Raw genomic sequence first — 8,416 nt, 5'->3', positions numbered from 1 at the left:
ACAAGGCTACAGTAATCAAAACAGCATGGCACTGTTACCAAAACAGAGACATAGACCAATGGAACAGAACAGAGACCCCAGAAGAAACACCACACATATACAACCATCTGATCTTTGACAAACCCAGCAAAAACAAGCAATGGGGAAAGGACTCCATGTTTAATAAATGGTGTTGGGAAAACTGGCCAGCAATGTGCAGAAAGCAGAAACTGGACCCCTACCTGTCACCTTACACTAAAATTAACTCCAGATGGATCAAAGATTTAAACATATAACCTAACACCATAAAAACACTAGAAGAAAATGTAGGCAAAACCATCCAGGACATAGACATAGGCAAGGACTTCATGACTAAAACACCAAAAGCAATGGCAATAAAAGCCAGGATAGACACATGGGATCTAATTAAACTCCAGAGCTTCTTTTTTTTTTTTTTTTTTTACTCCAGAGCTTCTGTACAGCAAAAGAAACCATCATTAGAATGAATTGGCAACCAAGAGAATGGGAAAAATTTTTTGCAATCTACTGATCTGACAAAGGACTAATATCCAGAATCTACAAACAACTAAAACAGATATACAAGAAAAAAACAAACAACCCCATTCAAAAGTGGGTGAAGCACATAGAGAAATGCAAGTCAAAATCACACTGAGGTATCATCTCATGCCAGTTAGAATGGCAATCATTAAAAAATCTGGAGACAACAGATGCTGGAGAGGAAGTAGAGAAATAGGAACACTCTTACACAGTTGGTGGAAGTGTAAATTACTTCAACCATTTTGGGAGACAGTGTGGCAATTTTCAAGGATCTAGAAATAGAAATTCCATTTGACCCAGCAATCTCATTACCGGGTATATACCCAAAGAATTATAAATCATTCTACTATAAAGACACATGCACATGTATGTTCACTGCAGCCCTGTGTACAATAGCAAAGACCTGGAACCAACCCAAATGCCCATCAATGATAGACTGGACAAAGAAAATGTGGTATATATACACCATGGAATACTACGCAGCCATAAAAAATGATGAGTTTGTGTCCTTTGTAGGGACTTGGGTGAATCTGGAAACCATCATTCTCAGCAAACTGACACAAGAACAGAAAGCCAAACACCATATGTTCTCACTCATAGGTGGGTATGAGAACATGTGGACTCAGGGAGAGGAGCATCACACACTGGGGACAGTTGGGGTGGGGTAGGAGAGAGACTGCAGGGGGTGTGGAGAGAGCAGAAGGTGGGGAGGGATAACATGGGGAGAAATGCCAGATATAGTATGTACCTAAAGTAAAATAAATAAATTTTTTAAAAAGAGAGACTGAATTGTTTTAATTGAAATTGTAATATTTCACCATCCTCAACATTAGGTAAATTTTTAAAAGGTTAAATTACCCCAAATGAATTTCTGATTTTCATTAGAAAATCGCTAAATCTTCATGTTGTCTAGAAAATGTCTCTAATTTGAAATTAGATATTTTACTAAAAATAAATAAATAAAAATTAAAAGTAAAATAAAAGTTTTTTTTTAACCTACAAAAGCTTTCTCTCTTTTATTATTCTTACTTGGCTTGAAAGATGCTGCTTTATGCCCAGCCAAAAATACAAAAGATTTAAATACAAAGCATTTAAGTACTGAGCATATTGCAGTATGTGATGCTGGCCTCACCATCCTATTGGCTCCCATCCACAAGAATTCAAAATGGAAAATGTACCTAATGATGGTTTATGTATAACTTCTGGGAAATCTCTTTGTATTTAATTTTTTATAATTTAACCCTATTCGTCATTTCATGTACGTAGTCCCAAAGAGATGTCCATAAGTGGCCAGCTTTAATTTTTATGCCTCAGGGGTTCATAGCCCTATAAATGGAAAGGAAATGCTGAACCTGGTCTCAGAATGACAGCTTGCTTGGTTACAGGCAGCTTACAGTAGTTCAAAATTAACCACAATGATCAGAGGCATACATTCTACCTCCTACTTATTTAGCAACCTGAAAGGTTATTCTAACTGCATCTGATCAAATATATTAGCTGAATTAGATTTAATCCATTGCTCAGTACCAGCTCCTTTCATAGCATTAGACAAATGGTCTAAGTGTCTTGTCTTCCCTACCTGTATAACTGGAGATTATTCTCTTGCGTTCTGTGATGAAATACTAAACTCCTGCTTTTGTTACCTCTGCCCAAGGGCTTAGGGCTTTTTCCTGTGTTTGTGGCTAGGAAAAGTAGCCCACCCTTTCTCCTGTACTTCCCTTGTGTCTCTAGCAACACACCCTCAAATACTTAATTTGTTCGAATGTGAAAAAATCCTATACTACTTATTGAGATTTATATGTAAAAAAATCACATAAGCCCACAATTATAGGTAGGTAAAGTGGCTCCATAATCTAGCTTTTTGTAGTATAGAGAATAAACATAGTAAAAGATCTTGTTTCTGGGTATCTCTATTCAGTCACCTGGCTTACTTCTCCAATCAGTCTAATCTAGATAGTTTTCTGGTCAGTTTTGAGAATGAGATATTATTAATCTAATCCCTTTTACAGATGAGAAAGAAGTTACGAGTTAGGCTCTTATGTTTTGACTTATGCTCTACCCTCTATAGTTATATATTAAAATCCTATTAAAATATTTTAAAATGAGTTAATATATGTAAAGTGCTCAAAACAGTCCCTGTACCTGGTACACGATACTATATAAACATTTGCTCTTATTTTGGGTTGGTTGGTTGGTTTGTTTTTGAGACAGTTTCGCTCTTGTTGCCCAGGCTGAAGTGCAGTGGCATAATCTCGGCTCACCGCAAACTCTGCCTCCCGGGTTCAAGTCATTCTCCTGCCTCAGCCTCCAGAATAGCTGGGATTACAGGCATGCACCATCACACCCAGCTAATTTTATATTTTTAGTAGAGATGGGGTTTCTCCATGTTGGTCAGGCTCCCGACCTCAGGTAATCTGCCCACGTTGGCCCCGTGAAGTGCTGGGATTACAGGTGTGAGCCACCAGTCTTGGCCCTTGTTTGTTTTTGTTGTTGTTTGTGTTAAGAAACTGGTTCTCACTGTGTTGCCCAGGCTGATCTTGAACTCCCAGCTTCAACAATCCTCCAGCCTTGGCCTCACATTCCAACTCCTTTGTAAAGTCTTCCCTGTTCTCATCTGGGCACTCCTCTGTACAACCAGGCTTCTTGGACTTGTTTTCCAATTTAAACTTACATTGTATTTAATTGTTTCTATTGCTGTCTCCCTCACTAGACAGTAAGCTATTTGAAGGCAAGAACCATGGCTTTTCTTTGTATTCTCTTCCTCTTCAATGCTAATCATATTACTTCCAGGCATTACATCCTTTAAAAAGTGCCCATTGGTTTCATTGCACTAATGATTTCAAAACCGGTGGGAAGTTATTAACCAGTGTAGGCTTCACTCTTAGACCTGCCTACAAATACTGAGAGACATTAAATTAGTTTCTCTATGATGTAGATAAATTGGGGCTGTGATCAAATTAAGCAACTGGCACAGTCAAATGGCAGGGACCAGAAAAAAGTAATTGCAAAACAGCAACCCCAAACTGTATAAACAATGGGACTAATTTAGACTGGAACTCAATAAAGCAGCAGACAGACTGGGGCACAAAATTAGGGACAAGAATTGATACTAGGTAAGGGAATAGGGCAAGTCAAAGCATTGTTCAGACCCCATCTACAGATAGAAAAAAGCAGCTGCAATCTTTTTTTGTTTTGTTTTGTTTTGTTTTTGAGATAGAGTCTCCCTTGGAGCTCAGTGGTGCAATCTCAGCTCACTGCAACCTCCGTCTCCCAGGTTCAAGCAATTCTCAGCCTCCCGAGTAGTTGGGATTACAGGCACAGGCCATCACGCCTGGCTAATTTTTGTATTTTTAGTAGAGGCGGGGGTTTCACCATGTTGGTCAGGCTGGTCTTGAACTTCTGACCTCATGATCTACCCATCTTGGCCTCCCAAAGTGGTGGGAATTACAGGCATGAGCCACCGAGCCTGGCCACAGCTACAATCTTAAGGTATCTGAAATGGCTTCTGAGTGTTGCATTGACAGGTAACTGTGGGATTGAAGACAAAAAGATCATAGTCTCTTAACTAGGAAGGATAAGTCTTTCCACATTTGTTTTGTCCTCAAGATGTTTGTTAAAGGATCTCAGCTAATTAGAGTAGTTCCCATTTATCCAGGTTCATCTTCACAAGTATACATACCTTCCAGAGCTGTGTCCAGATAGTAGTGCTGTCTTCCAAGAGGATCACAGTTTTAATCATCACTTAATTAGAGACCAGTTCCAATTTTCTATGTAGTACAGGACTTTCCACGTTGAATTTGTTCTCTGGAAATCCTAATGGCTGGGCTTTTGACCACAGTACCAACAGCATTCCCCCTTAATGCTCACTAAGTGGAACATTAGATGCACAAATCTCTAGATGTTGTTTGGTTGCAGATGGCAGGTCCCTACGTCTAAAAGTGATCCCTCTCAATGGTGTACCCCTACGAAATGCCACATGCTTCAGATCTGAGATTCCACAGGACTGCTTACTTGGATCAGAGAAGGAAGAAAAGGAAGGGAGAGAAGGAGGACATTGTATAGGAAGGAAAAAAGTGTAATATTGAGTTTGGTGTGACAGACAACAGGAAAATGCTGCCTAGACTTAGAGGTCATTGAGAAGCTGAAGTTAATAAGTCCGATAACAGGAGAACTAAAGAAGACATATTTCAGTCTTTAAGAGACTTAAAGAAGGCTGTAAGTGCAGAGGGTCAGAAGTACTTGGCCTCTGGCTGGGCACAGTAGCTCACGCCTATAATCCCAGCACTTTGGGAGACTGAGGTGGGTAGATCACGAGGTCAAGAGATCAAGACTACCCTGGCCTACATGGTGAAACCCCGTCCCTACTAAAAATACAAAAATTTGCTGGGCGTGGTGGTGTGTGCCTTTAAGCCCAGCTACTCACGAGGCTGAGGCAGCAGAATTGCCTGAACTAGGGAGGCAGAGGTTGCAGTGAGCTGAGATCATGCCACTGCACTCCCGCCTGTTGACAGAACAAGACTCTGTCTCAAAAAAAAGAAGTACTTGGCCTCCAACCCATTAGTATGCACTGGGGACTGAACTTTATCTTGTCCCCAAATGGATTTTTCATTTGTAGAAGGCACCCCAACAATTTAATTGTTTCAGCTAGTAAGTCTGCAAAGACCTCAGGTCCTTGAGTAAAGATTTTTCCTATGTTGCTATCATTGGGACTCTTCAAGAGGGTTAACCAGATATTTGTGTTTGTAAAGTCCAAGAACTCTATTGTCTGAGAAAGGGAGTCATCCAAGACTTCCCTCTCTGGGCATCTGATGTTTCTTTGGCGATCCCAAATTCAATCTTCCTCCCTAACATCACCCTAACATGTGTATGTGTGTGGTGGTCGGGGGGGCGGGGGTGTGTGTGAGGATTTTCTTTACTAAATTTTGAGTACTATAAATCAAGATATGGCTGGGCACATGTGGCTCATGCTTGTAATCCCAGAACTTTGGGAGGCCGAGAAGGGTGAATCACCAGGTCAGAGATCAAGATCATTCTGGATAGCACAGTGAAATCCCATTTCTACTAAAAATACAAAAATTAGCTGGGCATGGTGGCAGGTGCCTGTAATCCCAGCTATTAGGGAGGCTGAGGCACAAAAATCACTTGAATCTGGGAGGTGGAGGTTGCAGTGAGCCAAGATTGCACCACTGCACTCCAGCCTGGCAACGAAGTAAGACTTCATCTCAAAAAAAAAGAAAAAGAAAAAATAGAGATAACTTGTCCTTTCTCTATGAAAGCTGATGGGGCTCCCAGATGAAAGTATATGCTCCTTCCATAAGATCTGTAACTCTTATTGTCTTGGTTATCAAAAGCCAACCATATGACTTACACTCGGCTAGCTGGGAGTGCCTTTTTGGGACTTCTCTTTAGTTCTCCTATTACTGAAGCTATTGACTTCAGTATCCCAGTGACCTTTAAGTCTAGACAGTATTTTCCTGTTTTCTGCCCCACCAAACTCAATATTAAACTTCTTTTCTTCCTACACATGGTCCTTCCTCTTCCCACTCGAGTCACAAGTACAGTGAGACAGGAAAAATCAGTCGGACATCTTTCATTCCACTGGCAGGGGCCCAGTGAAACTGTCAATTAGTTCCTGCTCACTTGGCTCCTGTTATTAAACCTAGTTCTCTACCCTTTCAATCACCTTTTTTAGTTGTCCAATATCCTTATTTTAAAAAGTCCCATTTTGTTTGGGTCGGTCAGATTAGATTTTTATAATTAGAAACCAAAGAACTCTTAATTCAATATCCCTTTTCCCACACATTTTCCTCTTCAATCAGTCCTGTTTATTATAATTCCAAAATAGATCTTGACTCTATTTACTTTTTATATAGCTACTTTGACATCACCTCTTATCCAAGCTTTTTTTTTTTTTTTCCTGAAACAAGATCTCACTCTGTCACCCAGCCTAGAGTGCAGTGGCGTGATCATAGCTCACTGAAGCCTCCATCTTCTGGGCTCAAGTGATCTTCCTGCCTCAGCCTCTCGAGCAGCTGGGACCATACACATGCACTACCACACCCGACTAGGGTTTTTTTGTGTTTTGTGTTTTTTTAAAATACGGGATCTCACTATGCTGTCCAGGCTGGTCTCAAACTCCTGGGCTCAAGCAATCCTCCCATCTCAGCCTCTCAAAGTGCTGGATTACAATGGGCATGAATCACTGCAGCTGGCCACGCTTCTTTTTAATACGCAATCTTTTCTTACACAGACCACTGCAAGAGTGTTTGCGCTTCCACGGTTGTCATCCTCAAATATAATCCATTTTCCATATTGCAAGAACATTGATCTTTTAAAATTCAAATCTAATAATGATATTCTTCAGTCTAAAACTCTCGCTTCCCACTGCTCTTAAAGGAAAATTTTAAATCCTTAAGAAGGCCTGTAACATGTTTCAGAATCTGGCCCTGGTGACCCCTCCAGCCTTGTTTTACTATATTCCCCCCACCTGCTCACTGAGCTCTAGCAACTTGGACCTCCTTTTCACTTAAACACACTAAGCTCTTTCTTATCTCATGGGCTTCAAAAATGCCACTCCCCACCTAGGCTACTTCTACCCTGTCAATCATCTGCCTGCCTGTCTACTCTCCTGGTCTCACCTAAAGTGTCACTAAGAGAGGCCTTTTTGGCTGGGCACAGTGGCTCATGCCTGTAATCTCAGCAGTTTGAAAGGCTGAGGTGGGCAGATCACTTGAGGTCAGGAGTTCGAGACCAGCCTGGCCAACATGGCAAAACCCTGTCTCTACTAAAAATACAAAAATTAGCTGGGTGTGGTGGCGGATGCCTGTAGGTCCAGCTACTTGGGGGGCTGAGGCAGGAGAACTGCTTGAACCCAGCACTCCAGCCGGGACAACAGAACAAGACTCCATCTCAAAAGGAAAAAAAAAGAGAGGTCTTTTCTGATCTCCTAATCTAAACACTACTCTTTTCCTTCAGAATAGCTATCATAATTTTTACATACCTATTTTTTAAATTATTCAGATAATGTCTGTTTGTGTACATGACAAGGTACAGACAATGTCCCAATGCTTGTTAGCTTCAAGGGAATAGGAGTCACATCTGTTTTGCTCACCACTCCATGCTGGCTGGATTGCTAGCACCCAGTAGGGTGCCTGACGTATAAAAGCCCTTTAAGAAGCATCTCAATTCAGATGGCTGAATGACTGAATGGGAGTTTTATCACATCACAATTTCTTCTCCTACACTCACCATTACTTCCTATACTAAATCAATTACTCAATCAGCAAGTCTTTCATTTGATCTCTTAAATATGCCTCTATTTTTGTTTTTGAAACGGAGTCTCGCTCTGTCACCCAGGCTGGAGTGCAGTGGTGCAATCTCAGCTCACTGCCACCTCCGCCTCCTGGGTTCAAGCGATTCTCCTGCCTCAGCCTCCTAAGTAGCTAGGACTACAGGCACACGCCACCACACCCAGCTAATTTTTGTATTTTTAGTAGACACAGAGTTTCACCATGTAGGCCAGGATAGTCTCCATCTTTTGACGTCGTGATCCGCCTGCCTCAGCCTCCCAAAGTGCTGGGATTGCAGGTGTGAACCACCGCGCCCAGCCAAAATATGCATCTTTTTTCACTTCTACAGATGAGTTCGGGCTCTTATGATTCCCCCCACTGGACCTTTGCAATAACTCCCTAATCCTCTTGGTCTCAGTCTTGTCCTTCTCTTACCTTTCACACTACAGCAAGAGTGATCTCCCGAAATCACAAGTCTGATCATATCACCTCTTTACTTACAGTGCTTTGATAGCTTCTTATCATCCACAGGATGAATGAAGGCCAAATTCCTCATACAAAGCCCTAAATGACTTGGTTCCCTATATATC

This window comes from Callithrix jacchus, chromosome 5 (assembly GCF_049354715.1).
Source record: "Callithrix jacchus isolate 240 chromosome 5, calJac240_pri, whole genome shotgun sequence".
Classification (NCBI taxonomy): Eukaryota; Metazoa; Chordata; class Mammalia; order Primates; family Cebidae; genus Callithrix; species Callithrix jacchus.
Note: the sequence above shows the minus strand (reverse complement) of the source record.